The 14381-nt window shown below is 41.8% G+C and overlaps 1 pseudogene; it reads right to left on the bottom strand.

Annotated features, from left to right (window-relative positions):
• Positions 1-6526: 6526 nt before the first annotated feature.
• On the bottom strand, positions 6527-7944 carry LOC128106651 (3 beta-hydroxysteroid dehydrogenase/Delta 5-->4-isomerase type 2-like; annotated as a pseudogene).
• Positions 7945-14381: the final 6437 nt, after the last annotated feature.

Here is a 14381-nt window from a genome sequence, read left to right as displayed (position 1 = left end):
GGGGAGGAAATAGGAGGCAAGGGAGGGAATACTGGGAGGAATAGCTAAAACTAAGTGCCATTTGAAAGTTTATATGGAAACCTAATACAGTAGAAACTTCTTAAAATACAACTTCTATAAAATAATTCTAAATTGGAATCACCAATAACAGGGGAGGCAAAGCCCCAACTATACATCTGTCACCACCAAATGAAACCACCAGTGCTGGAGTGGATTACATCTTATCTAATTTGGTTGTTGGCCAAAGGGACCCCATCATAACCCCTAATTAACCCAGACTATTGCCAAGGCTGTTGGTTGCTCTCCACAAACTGATGGTAAGGTCTTACTGTTGAAGACAACACCCACATAACTCACTGAACATGGAGAAGTTGAGCTGGTGCCTATGTAGAGCCTTCATCCCTTCTGAATAGTAGTGTTAATACTGGAAAGTACTCTGTACACTGCCTGAGGAAAAAGTTAAACACCAACACACCTACAAAACCTGCTGTAGGCACGTTTCTGTCCTGCACACTGCTCCCAAGTGGTTACTCAGAGGCTTAATATTAATTACAAATGCTGGGCCAATAGCTCAGGCTTATTGAAAGCTAACTCTTACTTCTAAATTAACCCATATTTCTTGTCTGTGCTTTGCCACTTGGTAACTTTTCTCAGTAAAGCATGTTCATCTTCTTCTTCTGTATCTGTTCAAGACTCCAGTCTCTACCCTTCCTCTTCAGAGCATTGTTTCTGTCTCAGGCTGTCTCACCCAATCTCTTTCTGCCCAATTATCTGCCAATCAGCTTTTTATTAACAATGAGAACAATTCACATTTACAATGTACAAAGATTGTTCCACATCATTTCCCCCTTTTCATCTAATTAAAATGGAATGATTTAAATTTAACATAGTAAAATTATATACAACTAAAACCATTATCAAGTAAGAATTACAGTTACAAAATTCAGTCCATTTGTATTTTGCAAAGTTAGAGAAAATACTCTATTATGTATCTTATCATTGTGAGTCTAAAGTTTTATACCTAATTTACCTTTCATCAAAAGTAAGGAGAAGCCGGGCGGTGGTGGCGCACGCCTTTAATCCCAGCACTCGGGAGGCAGAGCCAGGCGGATCTCTGTGAGTTCGAGGCCAGCCTGGTCTCCAAAGCGAGTTCCAGGAAAGGCGCAAAGCTACACAGAGAAACCCTGTCTCGAAAAACCAAAAAAAAAAAAGTAAGGAGAACTGTAAGTTTAACTATTTAGTCTTTAACTCTATCAAAGACCCTAGAAGTATGAAATGTTACCTAACAACAGGAATGTCTGACTGCCTGAACAGTCACCCAAATTTCTTCTGTAACATTGGGGCTCCAACTTTGGCCTTTGGGCCTGGTATATCTAACAGACATTTCTGAGAAGCAGGTAAGTTTGAAGGAGTGTTCTACCTATTTTGGCAATTTTTGGCTGTCATTTTCTTTTCTGTATTGCTTTTGTGTTTTGTAACGGTATACCTTCAATAATTGAGGCAAGTGCTGGCATGTCTTTCTGTACACTGTTAAATGTGTTGTTCTGATTGATGGATAAATAAAAAGCTGATTGGCCAGTAGCCAGGCAGGAAATATAGTGTAGGCTGGATAAGCAGAGAGGGGAATTCTGGGAGGTGGAAGGCTGAGTCAGGAGATGCTGCCAGCTGCCACCACCATGAGAAGTAAGATGTAAAGTACCAGTAAGCCACAAGCCATATGGCAACTTAAAGATTAATAGAAATGGGTTAATTTAAGAAGTAAGATCTAGCTAGCAAGAAGCTTGCCAAGGCCATACAGTTTATAATTAATATAATAAGTCTCTGTGTATTTACCTGGGTCTGAGCGGGACTGGAGAAAACTCCAGCTACATGCAAGGGCAGTTTATGCCCAAATGAGTAGATTTTTCCATAAAGAAAAACTCTATACAGAGCTCTTTGATGTCCATCATCTTCTTTGGATGTAAATTGGGGCTGTCTTGAGCAGATGTGTCTCATTGTCATGAAAAGCCTTAGGTAATTAAACATATTCAATGCCATATTCTGTATGTCTTTGAAGTATTTGAAGACAATCTATCTAAATAAAACTGTGTATGACCTTGAAAACATACCTCATATGACTATAAGTTTGACTATTATAGATTACTAACTACTAACCTGTATTTCTTAATTATACATTATATTTTTAAATGAGCTGTATAAGCACAATACTCTAAACAAGAGCAGAAATATACATACAGCATAACAAAATTAACTTTAAATTTGTATCAATATACCAAAATCCATACCAATGTAAAATATTTAAGACTACTAGTTGCTTTTTAGTTTAAAAATAGATTTAATAATCTATCTTTTTATCCTATCATTTCTATACAGAGAGATATCATTGTATTTAACTCTTTTGTTTTTCTTTTTTAAAACTATGACCAATAACAACCAGTATCCAACCTCCTTTAAATTATAATGAACATCCATAACACATTTATGCAAATATGAGTCATTCTGTAGACTACTTCCTATTGTTTGGTGGTGCTGATATTTGTGAAGGAACCTTGAGAAAATTGGAATAATAATGAAGTCATGGCTGGAGTGTTCTGTGAGGCTGGACCAACTCAGCCAGCAGCCTTGAAGTTGTTCTGGATGCTGGGTCATCTGGGCCATCCATTTTTATTGGTGTCTGGTTCCATTCCCTTATTCTGAAAATACATGAATTTTTAAAGGTAAAATGTATTACAAGTATGGTTATGTGGTGTGCTTAAGTCAGTTAAAGATGTTTTTTGCTTTATGTTTGAGGGGGTAAAATACATGTTACCTATATTCTAGTTCATTTATTTATTTATTTATTCATTTAATACCTGTAGCCAGGATTTCAGAGAGTCTTCACCAATCAAACCTGACTTCCTTAAACCAGAAACAATCCATAGTTTCTCATCTCCTGTGGAAATAAAAGCATAACTTCTTCCCCAAAGTAACATATCTTTTGAGTTAAATTTTGAAGTAAAGACATTTTTAAAATCTATAGGTTGGTTTAATCTAGCACCTTTCATTATCAAATGTTTTTTAACAGTTGTAGTTTCTTTATCAACAATCAGAAAATCTAAAGACAACACAATAACATACAGAATCCAGTCTGTCTATTTTCCATCTTTACATGGCTTATTTTTATATTACTTTAGTCCCTTTTTAAATGCTTTATTTTATTATTGTAAGACTATATATATATATATAATACAGTCATATATAGATATAAAATATGACTCTCTATACCTTCTCTTTTCTCTCTCAAGCCTACATATATTTTTAAATACACTGTAACCCATTTAGAAGTTTTTTCCATCTGAATCTGTCTTCACTGCATATCTATAATCTTTTCTGTCTGCATGAGCAAAACCCCAAACTCCACTCTGGGCTGGCAGAGCTAGCCCTGGCAGCTCAAGCCCATGGGCAGTGTCTGAGAGATGCCTCCCTGTACCATGGCATGTGTGAGAGATTGAGAGAACCTGCCTTGTGGTTTAATTCACGGTATACTGGCATCTGCCAGGAGTCACCATTTGCATGAGAGACATGAGAATAGGAAGTCAAAGTTTGGCTCCATTTTTGTGTGTGTAAAAAAATTTTAAGCTTTCTCTCAGGTCTTTTGTGGAAATTCCGGTCCCACATTGGAACACCATTTGTTGGTGAACTTGTCTATCCTGCCCTCCAGTTTCCAAATAACCAACACAGAGACTCAATATTAATTATAAATGCTCAGTCAATATCTCAGACTTGTTACTAACTAACTCTTAGATGTAAATTAACACATATTTCTTATGTATGTTTCTCCATGTGGCTTGGTAACTTTTCTCAGTATAGCATACCCATCTTGCTGCTCTCAGCATCTGCTCTTGACTCTAGATTCTGTCCTTCCTCTTCCTATCAATTACTCTATGTCAGGCTGTCTCACCCAAACTCTTTCTGCCCAACTGTCGGGTAATCAGCTCGTTATTAACAATAAGAGCAATAAATATCTACAGTGTACAAAGATTGTTCCACAGCACCCTGCAGTCAACAATGATGACCAGCCTGCAAAGATACCCTGTGGTGATAGTGGCACAAAAGGTATGGGAGCAACCAATAACTCTCTGGTTGCAATTAAGGCCTATTCTGTGAGACAGAACTCATGCATGACACCACTCAAGTGGTCAAGAACCTGAGGCTAGATAGGCCAGAGACCTAGGGGAAACCAAATATTATTTTTCTATTAATGAAATGTAGCAATAAAATGACTCCTAATGACATCTGCTATGCTCATAAATCAGCACCTTGCTCATCTATCATCAGAGAAGCTTTTTCCTGCAGCAGATGGGAACAAATACAGACATCCACAGCTGGACATACTGCAGAGAGTGAGAGATCTTGGAACACTCAATCCTAAATGATTGTTTTCAACAAGTCCCTCCCTTTAGGACTCAGAGAACTCTGCAGAATAGGAGGCAGAAAGATTTTAAGAGCCAGAGAGGATGGAAGATATCAGAGAAACAAGGCCTTCTAGACACAACAGGATTTACACACCTATGAAGTCATAGAAACTATGCAGCAGTCACATTGCCTGCACAGATTTAAGCCAGATGGAGTTTTGGCACTTAGATGGAAGCAGACAGAAACCCTCTTCCCTAAACCGGAGGCTATCTCCACTTGATAGTGGATCACAAAGGAAAAACTGTTTTTCAGAGTCTCACTGATTATACAAAGCACACTGACAGGCAACCCTCATGCCCACCAGAGGTTGGCCAACACAAACTGAAACTCAATGGTACTTTTGGAGGTTTTTTTTTTAACTTTACAGATCCTTTGCTTACATACTATGATTTCCAATTTTGTTTTTAATCAGTGGTCTGTCTGTGCAAGTGTGCTATTGAACAGGACAAAGAAGTCTTGGTGCTAGGTGAGACTGTTGTGCTGTCTGTGGTATTTAAAGATGAGGAGACAATATCCAAGATTAGAAGGTGGCATCTTTATCCCTTCAAGATTGCCAAACACATACCTGCTTGGATTGTCACCGTCTCTGTGGGCTTGACATGGTTTTTGGCTTTTGGTTCCTAGATCAGTTAAGAACCATGTCATAAGCTCCCAAAACTTATTTCTTTTTTCTTTTACAGGGTGTGTGTGTGTGTGTGTGTGTGTGTGTGTGTGTGTGTGTGTGTGTATGTGTGTGTGTGTGTGTGTGTGTGTGTGTGTGTGTGTGTGTGTGCATATGCGTGCACTCTTGCATGCATGCTGTGGCACATATGGCTGGAGTCAGTTCTCTCCTCCCACCATGTAGGTCCCAGGACTTGAACTCAGGTGGTCAGGCTCAGTGGCAAGCGCACTTTGCTGTCTGAATCCCGCCACATGTCAAACCTGTCTCCGTTAGCTTCCTCTTTTCAGGAAACTTGAAATGGACAATACAGGAAGTGGCAAGAGGGAAGAGGCTGAGGATAAAGGAGAGAAGATTGTGGGGATGGAAGGAAGCTGTGGATATGGAGGAAGAAGGAGAAACAATTAAATGTGAAGGGAAGGGCAGTGCTCCACAGCTCGGGCTCAGCGGGAGACAACTTTTGGGAGGAATCCAAATATTTTTGTCTTTATTTTGCTGCAAATTTATAATTTGTCTCACTGTGTAAATGGAAAAGTGGAAACTCAAGACTGGGAATAACCATACACACCCAGGTGTGATCTAGAACTTTCTGTGATATAGACACTGGAAGTTGTTGCCAAAATTATTTCCCTTGAGGAGACATGAACAGTGTCTTACCAGTTCTCTAGGGCTCCTATGACAAACGAAGACAAGGTACTACTAAAGTTCCTCCTGCCATAGCAGTGAGTGTATTGGCCTTAATTTCAGTGCATAGGTGAGGCAGTTACTTGCAGGAGTGTGGATGCTCCATGCAGAAGGCTACACTAAAAAGTCTTTACATGGCAGGGATGATGGCTTTTCTCATAGCTGACCAGACAGAGCCCTCCTCTCTCTGGTCCTATATACGCCAGCCCCTCCTTAAGACCCATTTGGAGTTAGAGTAGAATTGTGTATAACAGGTGGTATGGAGTATCGGGGCACTCAGGTGAGTGTCCCTCTTCTACAAGGCGATGTCAACAGTCGACTACTCCAGCTGGGATGATCCACACTTAAGCACAGTTGTGCTTCCTAAGATGGCAGGTGTTTGGCTCAGAGGAAAGGTCTGCACATCTCAAGTGGAGGTTGACAATAGCTCTGCTTCCCCATCTTCCGACTAGGATCATTTTTTAAGGCAAATGTGGCATCCCAGGTGCCCCTCCAGGTTTCTCCTGATTCTGTAGAGTATCATGTTCATGGCTGGGCAGGAGGGAAGCCAGGAGCCCTGGGGATCTCTCAGGGAGCAGCAGCCTATATTCCCAGTCTCTGTTGTTCCGTTGACAAACTGGTATGGCCTCCAGAATTCTGTGGGAAGAGGAAGGCTTCAAACCAGTTTCCCAGGTGAACTGTGTTGGCTGCTTTCCAAAGAAAAGAAGCCTAAGCCGAGACTAGGAACTGCTACAGCAGGGGCAGAGGAAGGCTCCAGTACTTGCTCAGGGTGCAATGTAAATCATCATAGCTTTCCTGACGGGTGTTATCTGAGATGTAGTGGATCTGTCCTTGGATGCTTAGTGACATCTGTTGTCTCTTTGGACCCTGGCAGCCAAAATGTGAGCTCAGGTTTCATTGCCCACATAAATGGGTGGATTGTGGAGAATTTCGCAGTATCATCCACAATACTGTTATTTTTGAGGGCTGTACCCATTACCCCAGAAAGGAATGAGCTTCCTTCCCTATAAATATACCTGGGCCTTAAGGCACAAATATGAAAAGTGCCACCATTTGTCAGGATGCACCCATTGTAGCCATCACTGCCTTTTCACCCATAGTTGTGCTGTGAGGATATGGATCAGACCATGTAGTTACACGTGGCTCTCCCTCATGGCCCCTAAGGATGATCTTGTAGGTGTTGGGCCCTGAAACATGAACAGAGCTGGTGTAAATGAAGGCTGTCACACTAGCCTGGGCAAAGGCTTCCAACAGGTTCTGGTACCTAATCACAGACAACACACTGTTAGTGTCAGGAAATAATCCAAAGAATCTAAATGATTCCTGTTCATTTCCACCCTGAAACCAGCTCCAAAGTGATTTTTTTCCTGTTCATGTTTCAGCATGGCCATGGTGTGGGAACAATAAAAATGACAGGGGTGACATCTACTATCTGGGAGCCAAGGGTTCTAGACTTTCAGCCTTTACAGAGATCTGTGTGTGTGTGTGTGTGTGTGTGTGTGTGTGTGTGTGTGTGTGTGTGTGTGTGTGTAATTCTGACAAAGAACTCTATTTGAGTAAAGAATAAATGGTTTCTATTCCACTCTTTTTCTACACAGTTTTAAAATGACATCTTGTCATTTCATTAATGAGAAGCAATATTTAAATTAAGAAAAACATCCAGGCACATTCAAGGACAGCTGAGAATCCAGATGCTACAGTGCCACACTCAGTTGTACAGAGGCAACTGAACACTGACATGGACATTATATCTCTGGAATTGTTCTCACCAAGTGAGATCTATAGAAATTGTCACAAGGACCATCCCTAGTGACCGAGCAAAGGTTGCTGAGCTGTGCAGAGATTTAACATTTTCTGTGTCAGAGGTATCCATTTCTTCTGCCTTGTCTGCAACACCAGAGATTCTCTCTTCCGTGTTGTGTACTCTGAGGTTTGAGTTTGACTTCCTTATCTTTTCATTTCCAGTTTTATCTCAAGTTGGGTTTGCTTAAGCCATTCCACATCTACTTTCATGTCTTGAACTGTTTTCATCACGTCCCTCACTGTTCCTTTGTGTTTTCATAGAAGTCATTAAGACTTTTTCCACATCCTCTGTAAGGTCCTTGAACATATTCAAAATTTCTGCTTTGAAGTCCTTGTGTTTCCATGCTGGTGTCTTGGCTTCTGGGTTTGTGATGACTGAGGTGATTTTAGGTGTTAACATCCGGTCTTTGTTGTGTGGGTGCTCTGTTGTTTGGTTTCTGTTGCCCTCTCTAGGTCTTAGGAGAGTGTGGTGGCTGTGGTTCCCAGGCAGACAGTGCTTCTGAAGGTTGGTGGGTGGCAAAGAGGATTAGAGATTGGCTAGGTAAAAGGCCGAAAAGTTACTCCAGGAAATAACCAATGGGTTCCTGTCTACATCAAGAGATAGTGTCCTCAGGAAGTTGGAGGTATGGTAGTAAGTGGGCCTTATGCAAGTAGGATGACCTAAGGCAAAGAATAATCTGGAGAGACTGTCTTGAATGGGCTAGGGGACCCTGGGTCTGAACCAAGAGTTGGAGTCTCCAGTGAGTGGAGCTGAGGTGGGAAAAGGCAACATGTATCAGGTTTTTATGTATCTGACGGTGAGAGTGGGGAGATCATAATGGAGGATAGAAGGATGGTGTGACTCCCCTATCTGAGTCCCTGCCAGATGCAGCCACTGGGGTCCCAGGTACAAAGTGCTTCTTGGTATTGTGGGCTGACAAGAAGGAATCAGGATAACCTGGAAGTGAGAGAATGGAGAGGAGAGGGTCCACAGGAAGAGGAAAGCTGGTTCTACTGCAAGGTTTAGCATGCTCCCCAGATACTGAAGTAGGACTGATGGACAGGTTCCTGCAAGCATGCTGCTACAGGGCTGGGAGTGAGGATGAGAGAGTGTAATGGTGGACAGGAAGGACAGTGGAAATCTCCCACTGGAGTCCAGTGTGGGCTCCAGGTAGAGAGCTTTTCTACATATAGGGTTCAGACATAGAGGAATCGGGGGAAGGAGGAATCCTGGATCTGCTGTAAGGTTCAAGGAGTCCCCATGGAATGGAGGGAGTAGGGTGGAAGGAGAGGGCCCTGCAAGACTGTTACCTCCTTGGAAAGTGGTGTTGTTTATTCTTTTTGTAAATCTCTAAGCTAAAACAACAGCAATAGTTCATGTATTTTCCCTTTTATCTCCTTTGAGAATAAGTGCTCACTCTATCCATCCATCTGTCTATCAATCCATCTCTCTCTTTCTCTCTCTCTGTATCTCTCTCAACAGGGTTTCTCTGTATAGCCTTGGATGTCCTGGAATTCACTTTTTAGATCAGGCTAGCCTAGAACTCAGAGATGTGCCTGAGAATTAATTGCCTGTACTGAGAATTAATTCTTTTTTTTTTTTTTTTTTTGGTTTTTCAGGACAGGGTTTCTCTGTAGTTTTGCGCCTTTCCTGGAACTCACTTTGTAGACCAGGCTGGCCTCGAACTCACAGAGATTCGCCTGCCTCTGCCTCCCGAGTGCTGGGATTAAAGGCGTGCGCCACCACCGCCCGGCGAGAATTAATTCTTAAATGTTAACATGTCAGCTAGAGTGAGCTGAAATAAGAACCTTCCCTAATATTTTTTTTTCTTTCAGAGGCAGCAGAAGAATGAACTATGGAGTGGGGACTATCAGCCAGAGACACAGTCTCTGCATTGTGTTTCCAACTTCAGCTTAAGTGCTGGTAAGATGGCTAAGCAGGTAAAGGCTCCTGCCCCAAAGACTGATAATCTGAGTTCAGTTCCTGGACTAACTTCACATGTTGTCCTTTGACCTCTGCACGCACCTGCTGAGATTCACAGGCAGGCACACACAAGTGCACATAGAAAGTCAGTAAGGAAGTACATAATATAACGATGATGTTCACATACTTATACATGCACATTTGCAAAAGCGTTTTTAGATTAGAAACAAGAACAGCAACTTGTACTAGGCATGAAGAAAACCTAAATTGAATTAAAAACGGAGCCATAGCAGGGACACAAGTCATTTCCTTTTCAGAATTCCAGGGGTAGATGAAGTTTTGCTGAATGCTTTGTTTTAGTTTATTTGATTAGAGGAATGTTTCAGTGGCTGAAGCAAGAGTTAATGCTGGGATAGTGTTGTGGGTCATTGAGGTGTGAAGGTTAGTGAAGGTTCCTTCCCAGAGGGTCACTGAGGGCCAGGCATCTTCTTTTCCATGTTTCAGAAGGGCCAGACACTAAACTAGATGTGGCATAACTCAACATATGGGGTGACCAAACCCTTATGTCCATCTCCCAGAGGAGCTGTTGGAGGTCCTTCCACTTCAGAAATGGGATATGTTCTTCTGCTATGATTCTCCGTGAACTGGATGAATATCTTGGGGTCAGATGCCTGACACTTCTTATAGGGTTTTGTCGCTCATTAGCAGAGTGGATTGGAGGGCACATTTGTCTCCTCTCTAACAGAACCTATGTAGCTACAGTGTTTTTCCTTCATCGGGTCAGTCTTCACAGATTCAGACAAGAAGGAACAGGACAAGAGCATTCATATAGACTTAGAATGCCCAGGTAGGCTCAGAACAGACATGCTGTTTAAAAAGTGAGTGCATACTGTTACTTCCCAGAGGCTCTAGGGGCAGAGCAGAACAAAGCAGTGTAGTTGTTGTTGTGGTGGTGGTGGTGGTGGTGGTGTTTTTTTATTTTACTCTTTGTTTGGAGGGGCCCATCACCCAGCTCCCACATAAATTCTAACAGAGGCTTTTTTTCTTTTTCTTTCTTTCTTTCTCTCTTTCTTTCTCTCTCTCTTTCTCTCTTTCTTTCTTTCTTTCTTTCTTTCTTTCTTTCTTTCTTTCTTTCTTTCTTTCTCTCTTTCTTATAAATACCTAGTCTTAGCTTAGCTTGTTTCCAGCCAGCTTTTCTTAACTTCAATTATCCCATCTATCTTTTTCCTCTGGGCTTTTACCTTTCTGTATTTCTGTGTACCTTTCATGACTTTTTACTCCATGGCTTATTGTGAAGCTGGTGTCTGGCCTGTGAATGTTCTACTCCTTCTTTTCTCGTTCCTTCTATCTTCTTCCAGATTTCTTCTTCTCTTTATTCTCTCTGCCTACCCAGTCTATCCTTTCTCTTGCATTGCTATTGGCCATTCAGCTCTTTATTAGACAAATCAGGTTTTAGACAGGCAAAGTAACACAGCTCCTCGGACTTAAATGAAAGCAACATAAAGCATTGCAACATATTGTTCCATCATTAAATCAAATGTTCCACAGCATAAACAAATGTAACACATCTTAAAATAATATTTCACAACAGAGCAGGTATGGTGATATTTTATTTGTACTGAAATGTGATTTTATTTGTATGTTGATAAATAAAGTTGTGTTTCAATATTATTTCCTTCTTGGGTCTCTGAGGGAGTTGAAGATTAGTTAGTTATAGTTGAAGATTAGATAGTTATATTTAAGTTTAGATAGTTATAGTTTCCTTGTTAAAAATTTCATAAAAGAAACTCACTAAAGAGGTGTAAGTGTATAAATCTGAAAGACGTTATAAGATAGTTCTGTTAGTAATATAAGTTAGGATAGAAATAATCAGGTACATTTTGGACTTACCAAAATAGGATAGATAATGGAATTATTTTCTCTGAATTTGTCAAATGCAAATCGACTAGACATTGTTTAGGTGTTTATTGCTTATATATACGGTATATAGTTATTGTACTTTTGTATGCAGTGTTTCTTATATTAGTTATAACTTTTTTCCTTTTTTCTTTTTATTAAAATAGAAAAGGGGAAATATGGTGATATTTTATTTGTACTGAAATGTGATTTTATTTGTGTGTTAATAAATAAAGTTGCCTGGGGGTCAGAGCTAATAGCAAACCATAGCAGAAGCCAGGCGGTGGTGGCACAGGCCTTTAATCCCAGCACTTGGGAGGCAGAGCCAGGTGGATATCTGTGTATTCAAGGATACAGCCAGCATGGAGACACACGCCTTTAATCTCAATACCAACCATAGAAGACCTGGAGGTGTTATAGACAGACAGTGACAAGGAGGTCATGTGGTTGGGTTTACAACCAATGAGAAGGCAGAACAGAAAGTCAATAAAAGGACAGACACACAGGAAGTAGGTCTCTTGCTGAGGGGAAGGACAGCAGCGGCAGCGAAGGGTAAGAAAGGGTTTTTAGCTCTTAGCTACTGCTCTGACCTCTTGGGCTCTCAACTTGGCATTTGGCTCTGTGTTTCTATTTTACTAAGACGGATACATCTACAAGCAGGCTTTGGCTAATGCTCATACTTGAACACCCACAAAGTTCCTGATTCTGTTTGTCATATCCTTTCTCAGGGAATTACTAACAGATTTGTGGAACACAAATTCAGAATCCTAACTCAGATTCCTTGCACATGCAAGGGAGAGAGCGCCAGTGCTGTGTTCAGCCCCAGGTGTGGAATACTGAACCCACAGGAGGAGAGAGCTTCTGCATGGAGTCTGGAGTCTGATGCCTGTGTTGTTTTAGGTGTGGGGAGAAGAGACTCCCACGTGACCGCAATCCTAAATGCATATGTATCTTACCTAACCCTCTTTACAAAATAGGTTCAAATACACAGGGTCCACTTTCCTATTCAAGGGGTTCTTAGAAGCAAACAATCTTCATAATTTAAAAACTGGAAAAGGGAAATAAGAAGAATGAAGCATTCCTAACAACAGTTTACCAAGAACGTTCCAATCACAAACCCAGTAGCACAGTCTCCTTACAAACAAGGTCAGGCTGGAGCCCATTGCCCACTCTCTTGATCAATATCCTTCACAGGCAGTTGGTACCATCATGCTTACAAAGAGGGAAATCTCCTCCCTGCCCCCCATAAACTGCTGGGTATCCTGATATATCAACCCAAATCCTCTCTCTATTACCTAGGCTTTTAAAAAACTGGTCCCTAGAGTCTCGTATCTGAGGCCCACATCTCTGTGCTTTAGAAAGAGAAAACTCTCCTGTCACAGCCATATGGAAAAGCATGGAGTGTGCAGGAAGCTTAAAGTTTCAGAAATTGACAAACTATTAAAGTGAGTGATAGAGGGATCAGAGAAGGGTGTAATGGATGACTATCCAGGCAGTAAGACCTGAATGGGGGAGGAGGCAAGGGATGCTGATAACTGCAGCAAAGCTAGGCTGCCAGAGAGAAGAGAAAGCATGCAGGGTTTGGAGTTCCAGAATAAGGGACTGAAAGCTTGGATTCTGGCTTCACTTCTGTCGCTGTGACAAATTCCCTGGCCAGAAGCTGAATAAGGGGGAAAGAGATTGGAATACTATCACAGGTTAGGGTCTGTCATTCTGGGGAAGTCAAGGCAGGGACTTAAGAGACTGGTCACATCACATACACAGCCAGGAGCAGAAAGGTGCAAATGCATCCATGCTGCCTGCTTGCTGCTTCTAGTCCCCGTAGTTTTCTCTCACACCTTCTCATGTTGATTGAAAACAGCCTTGCAAGCAGCCAACCTAGTGTACATAATTCCTTGTAGAGACTGCCTTCCCAGGTGATTCTAGGTCCTGTCAAGACGATGATTAAAACTAACCAGCAGAGGGCACTGTGTGACATTAGATTGTATCTGGTGCAAATGTGCCCATGAGTCTGCAGTGAGGACAATTAATCCTCCCTAGTGTCTCTTCCCAAGCTTGCCTCACTAGACCTGAATTCCATTTGCTGCAGTCACATGCATCAGGCCTCCACTTTGCTGCTGCTACACTCTTGGAATGTTCCATCATCTTTTCTCATCCATCTGCCCCAGGGTGCTTTCCAGGAAGCTGAAGTTAAATACTTACTGCTTTCCATAGCATATTGAGTGGGGCCGGGGGCCTGTCCCCTGACTGCCATTATTCATTGCTAAAACTGACAGTATATACTTCCCTCATCCAGCAGGAATACTGCCTCACTTAGCACCTGACCTTCTCAGGACACTGTGCACCTTGTACCTAGAGTCACATTTTTCTCTCTACTAGACAGTAAGTCTAGATCAGGGTTGGAGCTCTGGGACAGGGCCCCAAGTTCACCATCAAATACATTTTCTTAGATTTCATACTTCTTTTCCATCAGATTGCATCTCTTTAAAATTAAAGCTCATATCCAGACTGAGTAGGAAAGGGGGGGACGGGTTGTTATCCAGACGATTCTAAGACCTTATGCTTGTCAGGCTAGATGCACAAACCAGGTCACTCTCCTTCATTTCCACTCACCCTGGTTAGACCTTGGGATTCTGCTTTCCCCTGAGGAAATGGACCAGTGAATTCAATGAGGAATTTAAGTTGGCAGAAATCAAGATTGAAGATCCTTTCTCCTACCCCACCATAGCCTTTCCTTCTGAGCTAATGGAACAGGCTTGTAGAAGGTGTTCAGTTTACCCAGGGCTCATGGACACTCACTGTGGACAAGCTGCCTGGGGTGTATGAGCTGCAGTCCTCAGCTGCCCACAACCTGGGGGCCAGGTGAGAGCTCTTACTTGTGTCCTTGTGGGTGGAGCCTGAGCATCTCCTCTCCCTCTTATAGAGTGAATGCTGAAGCTACATCCTTAGTGAGTGTCCTCTCAAAGAACTGATGGATGAGGA

Source organism: Peromyscus californicus, unplaced genomic scaffold (assembly GCF_007827085.1).
Source record: "Peromyscus californicus insignis strain IS unplaced genomic scaffold, ASM782708v3 Scaffold_9__1_contigs__length_137607984, whole genome shotgun sequence".
Classification (NCBI taxonomy): Eukaryota; Metazoa; Chordata; class Mammalia; order Rodentia; family Cricetidae; genus Peromyscus; species Peromyscus californicus.
The sequence above is the reverse complement of the archived record's forward strand: the minus strand, read 5'-3'. Positions and strand labels throughout refer to the sequence as shown.